The sequence below is a fragment of the Nicotiana tabacum genome, chromosome 12 (genome assembly GCF_000715075.1).
Source record: "Nicotiana tabacum cultivar K326 chromosome 12, ASM71507v2, whole genome shotgun sequence".
Taxonomy (NCBI): domain Eukaryota; kingdom Viridiplantae; phylum Streptophyta; class Magnoliopsida; order Solanales; family Solanaceae; genus Nicotiana; species Nicotiana tabacum.
In genome coordinates, this window is record NC_134091.1 from 35,959,582 (window position 1) to 35,965,581 (window position 6,000).

Here is a 6,000-nt window from a genome sequence, read left to right on the forward strand (position 1 = left end):
TTCGCCTTACGACTCAAGGTATCGGCCACCATATTGGCCTTTCAGGGATGATAGAGAATGGTGATATCATAATCCTTAAGCAACTCTAACCACCTTCGCCGCCGCAAATTAAGATCCTTCTATTTAAACAGATGTTGTAGACTTCGGTGATCGGTATAAACCTCACAATAGACACCGTACAAGTAATGCCGCCAAATTTTCAAGGCATGAACAATAGCTTCTAACTCAAGGTCGTGGACCGGATAGTTCTTCTCATGTACCTTTAACTGTCTGGACGCATAGGCAATCACCCTACTGTCTTGCATAAGCACTGCGCCGAGACCCTGAACCTGTAAGCAACACCAATACTGGAGTTGTAGTCAAAGTTGTCTTGAGCTTCTGGAAGCTTTCTTCACATTCATCCGACCACCTGAACGGGGCACCTTTATGGGTCAATTTAGTCATAGGCGATGCAATAGACGAGAAACCCTCCATGAAGCGATGATAATAACCGGCCAAGCCGAGAAAACTCTGAGTCTCAGTAACTGAAGATGGTCTGGGACTCTGAACTGCCTCTATTTTCTTCGGATCCACCTTAATTCCTTCACTAGACACTATGTGTCCCAAGAATGCCACCGAACTAAGCCAGAACTCACACTTAGAGAATTTGGCATATAGTTACTCCTCTCTCAGCCTCTGCAATACAATACACAAGTGTTGTGCATGCTCCTCTTGGCTACGTGAGTACACTAGGATATCATCAATAAATACCACGACAAATGAGTCAAGATACGGCTGGAATACGCTATTCATCAGGTGCATAAATGTTGCTGGGGCATTGATTAGCCCAAATGACATCACAAGAAATTCATAGTGACCATAATGAGTTCTGAATATTGTTTTTAGAATATCCGAATCCCGAATTTTCTACTGGTGATACCAGGACCTCAAATCAATTTTGGAGAACACCCTCGCTCCCTGAAGCTGGTCAAATAAATCATCAATACGTGGCAAGGGATATTTATTTTTGATTGTAACTTTGTTCAACTGCCTATAATCGATGCACATCCGCATAGTACCATCTTTCTTTTTCACAAACAGAACTGGTGCACCCCAAGGTGACACACTAGGCCTAATAAACCCTTTTTCAAGGAGTTCCTGAAGTTACTCTTTCAATTCTTTTAACTCAGCTGGTGCCATATGATACGGAGGAATAGAAATGGGTTGAGTGCCCTGCACTAAGTCAATACCGAAATCAATATCCCTGTCGGGCGGCATACCCGGCAGGTCTGCAGGAAATACATCTGGAAAGTCTCTCACCGGTACTGATTCAATAGTAGGAGTATTTGCATCAACATCTCTCACAAAAGCCAAATATGACAAACACCCCTTCCCAACCATACGTTGGGCTTTCAAATAAGAAATTACCCTGCTGGGAACATGATCTAGAGAACCTCTCCATTCAACCTTCGGCAACCCCGGCATCACCAACGTCACAGTTTTTGTGTGACAGTCCAGAATAGCATGACATGGAGACAACCAATTCATACCCAGGATTACATCAAAATCAACCATACTGAGCAATAAGAGATCAACTCTAGTCTCCAGTCCCCCAATGGTTACCACACAAGACCGATATACACGGTCCACAATAATAGTATCGTCCACCGGCGTAGATACACAAATAGTTGAAACTAAGGACTCACGGGGCATATCCAGATAATGAGTAAAGTACGATGATACACACGAATAAGTAGAACCAGTGTCAAATAATATAGAAGCTTCCATGTGGCACACTAAGAAAATACATGTTATCACTGCATCTGAAGCAACGACATCTAGCCTGGCAGGAAAAGCATAGAATCGGGCCTGACCGCCACTTGATCGGCCTCCCCCTCTTGGGTGACCCCTAGCTGACTGACCTCCACCCCGTGTTGGCTAGGCAGGTGGTGAAGTAACTGGTGCTGAAGTCGTAGTCTGACTCCTCTGCTGCACTGGACCTCCCGAGCGACGAGGACACTGCCTCCACATTTGCCCAAATTCCCCGCACACAAAGCAGCCCCGGTACTGGTGGTGGCGATTGATTTGGTCCCTGAGAACCAGAATAACTACTAGAAGCACCCGGTGCAAATGAACCCTGAACTGAAGGAGCACGGGACGAACTCTGGGCTGGAAGGGCACTGAGATATGAGTGACCCTGATGAGAACTATATGAACCATGGCCTGATGATGCACCACGGTGAACTGGATGACCCGTCTGAGCGTGTCTGTAAGAACGACTCCTGCCGCGGTAAAACTGACCCCCTGAAGGAACACCGTTGAATTCACCTGGACCATGAGGCCTCTTGGCCTTCCTCTCTCCACGTTCCTGACTACGGACCATCTCTATCTGCCGAGCAATGTCAAACTACCTCATCAAAAATAGCACCAGATACTCTCTCCCAGTCATAAGTAACCGTAGCTGATATGTGAGGCCATCAATGAACCTCTTAATCCTCTCCCTATCAGTGGGAACCAACCAAACTGCATGACGAGCCAACTCAAAAAATCTCATCCCGTACTGCGTCATAGACATGCCATCTTGACGTAACTGCTCAAACTGTATGCACAGCTCCTCTCTGCGAGACTACGGCACGAACTTCTCCAAAAAGAGAATAGAGAACTCCTGCCATGTAAGTGGTACTGCACCAACCGGCATACGCCTCTCATAAGCCTCCCACCATCTAAAGGCAGCTCCAGAAAACTGAAAAGTAGTGAACGAGACCCCACTGGTCTCCAAAATACCCGTTGTCTGAAGCATCCGCTGACACTTATCCAGAAATCCCTGAGCATCCTCTAACTCAGCACCGCTAAATGATGGAGGTCGAAGCCTCCCTAATCTCTCAAGTCTCTTCTGTTCATCATCTGCCAAAACAGATACTACCGGGGCCTGAGCAGCTGCAACTGGTTGGGCTGGTAGTGCCCCCGGTATCAGAAGTCCATGTACTACCTGATCTGGAGTACGAACAACATGGGTATGAGTACCTCCCCGGCCTGAGAATTGGCAGGTGCGGCCTGAGCCGAAACCACCTGAGCAAGGCCAGTGCTGTCACGACCCCAAATTTCCTCTGTAGGAGGTCGTGATGGCACCTAGTTTCTAAGACTAGGTAAGCCTATCAATGCAGAATAATCATAAATATCTGAAATAAATAAACTACAATTCAAATAATTACAACTCCCAAAACCCGGTAGAAATAAGTCACAAGCTTCTAAAAATTTATTCTCAATGTTTCTATATATCAAGGTCTAAAGAAAAATAAGGAAGCAACATAAAATGATAGAAGAGGACTTCGGAGTCTGCGGACGCTGGCAGATGTACCTCGAAGTCTCCGTGCGCAGGTAACTCACTGATGTCTAGGCTGGTAAGATGTACCTGGATCTGCACAAAAAGATGTGCAAAAGCGTAGTATGAGTACACCACAGCGGTACCCAGTAAGTGCTAAGCCTAACCTCGGTAGAGTAGTGACGAGGTCAGGTCAGGCCCTACTGGAGAATAGATAATGACATGAAAAATGTTTAAACAATTTAATAAGATTAAATGACTATGAAAATGAATCAAATAGTATGTCACATTTAATGACACCAAATAATTTCAAATAATATCTCGTGAAATCAAAAACAGAATTCCTTTCAACTTTATGAAAATCACAATAATTAATCGAAGGCAACTATGGCCATAAATCAATATCAACAAGGGCACTACCGAGGTACCACCTCGTAATCCCAAATCATAAATAAATTCACAATATCTCTTTTCCTTATATCACCGCGGGAGCCTTCACAATTTATTTAAAGAAAATATTTTTTCCGAAATAGCATCCTGCGTTTTAGTCACCCTTATCACACCACATGACTTCTAGTAGTCACCCCTACTAGCCACGCGTATCAAGCCACCCTTATCTCACCGCATGCGTTTCAATACCCAGACCTTATACCACCGCATGCATATCAATATCACAATATATCACAATTTGCATCTCAAGTGCCCAATATTTCAATTTTCTAAAAATAAATCAACAACAATATTTTTCCACAATAAAGAGCTCACGGCTCATGCCAACATAAATCATCAATAATATTTTTCCACAGTAAAGAGTTCATGGCTCATGCCAACATAAATCATCAATAATATTTTTTCACAATAAAGAGCTCACGGCTCTATCACAATGAGTACAAGAAATCTTACAAAAATATTCGGAAATAAATAATTTAGCAAAATAATATTTCAAAATCTTTAATACGTTGCTTCAATACCAAATTTAAAAATGTCAAATACTTCATATTAATAATATTTAATTTAAAGAAAACCAATTTCAAATAATGCACATAATAAAAGAAGTCAAGTTTCAACTAAACAGGTAAAACAATTAGCAGGAAAAGATCAAACAAATTTAAGGTATATATCTCAGATTAATGATGAAGAATATAACAAGATAAAAATAATTTAATAAATACGCAACAATGATCTACACAATTTAAAAATATAATCTTTCACATTCAACCCGTGTATACATTCGTCACCTCATGTACACGACTTTCAATACATTTCAATAATCACATTAATATCAATTCTAGGGAAAATTTCTCCCACACAAGGTTAGACAAGTCACTTACCTCGACTTGCTCCAATTTAACCAAGTAATATGCTTTTTCCTCGATTTTCCGATTCCGATCGACTCGTATCTAGTCATAAATAATTTGATACAGTCAACAAAAATTATAGAATTAATTCTATAAGAAAATACTACATTTTTCAATAAAATTCTGAAATTAACTCAAAAATGGCCCGTGGGACCCACGTCTCGGAATCCGGCGAAAGTTGCGAAATATGAACGTCATTCAATCGCGAGTCTAACCATACCAAAATGACTAAATTCCAATAACAATTCAACCCTCAAATCTTCAAATCTATCCATGAGGGTTTTTCATATTTTTCGAACTTAAATCACCAATTAAATGTTTAAACAATGATGGATTCGGGTAATCTAATCAAGATTGAGTTAAGACCACTTACTCCGATGTTTTCTCTGAAAATCTCCCAAAAATCGCCTCAATCTGAGCTCCAAATCGTTAAAAATGTTCTGAACTTAAATATTTTGTCCAGTGGTTTCTTCTTCGCGAACGCGACCCTTGTCTCGCGTTCACGAAGCACAAAAATGTGCTGCCCAACTTTCCTCTTCGCGAACGCGACCAACGCTTCGCGAACGCAAAGCTTTACAAACTCAGAACTTCACGAATGCGTCCCTTATCTTGCGAACGCGTAGAACAAAAGACTGGGGTTCCCAGCTGCCTCGCTCTCCTTCGCGAACGCGACGCCCCTCACGCGTTCGCGATGCACACACATACCATACCTTCGTGTTCGCGTTCACGTCCTCCCCTTCGTGAATGCGAAGAACAAAACCTCACACTCAGAAAACACTCTTCGCGAATGCGTCCTACTTCTCGCGTTCGCGATGCTTCCACTGACCACACATTCGCGAACGCGAGATCTTCGCGCCTTCGCGAACGCGAAGAACAATCTTCTGCAACAAAAACCAAAAAAATCTGCTACTTCTCTAAGTCCAAAAATGACCCGTTGAGCATCCGAAACACACCCGAGGCCCCCGGGACCTCAACCAAACATACCAACAAGTCCTAAAACACCATACGAACTTAGTCGAATCTTCAAATCACATCCAACAACACTAAAAACACGAATCACACATAGATTCAAGCCTAATAAACTTTAAAATTTCTAATTTCTACAAATAACTCCGGAACCTATCAAATCATGTCCTATTTACCTCGAATTATGTGCACAAGTCATAAATGACATAACGGAGGAACTCAAATTTTCAGAATCGGATTTCGTCCCAGATATCAAAAAGTCAACACCTCGGTCAAACTTCCCAAAAATTTAACTTTTGGCATTTCAAGCCTAATTCCACTACGAACTTCCAAATAGAATTCTGATCACGCTCCTAAGTCCAAAATTACCATACG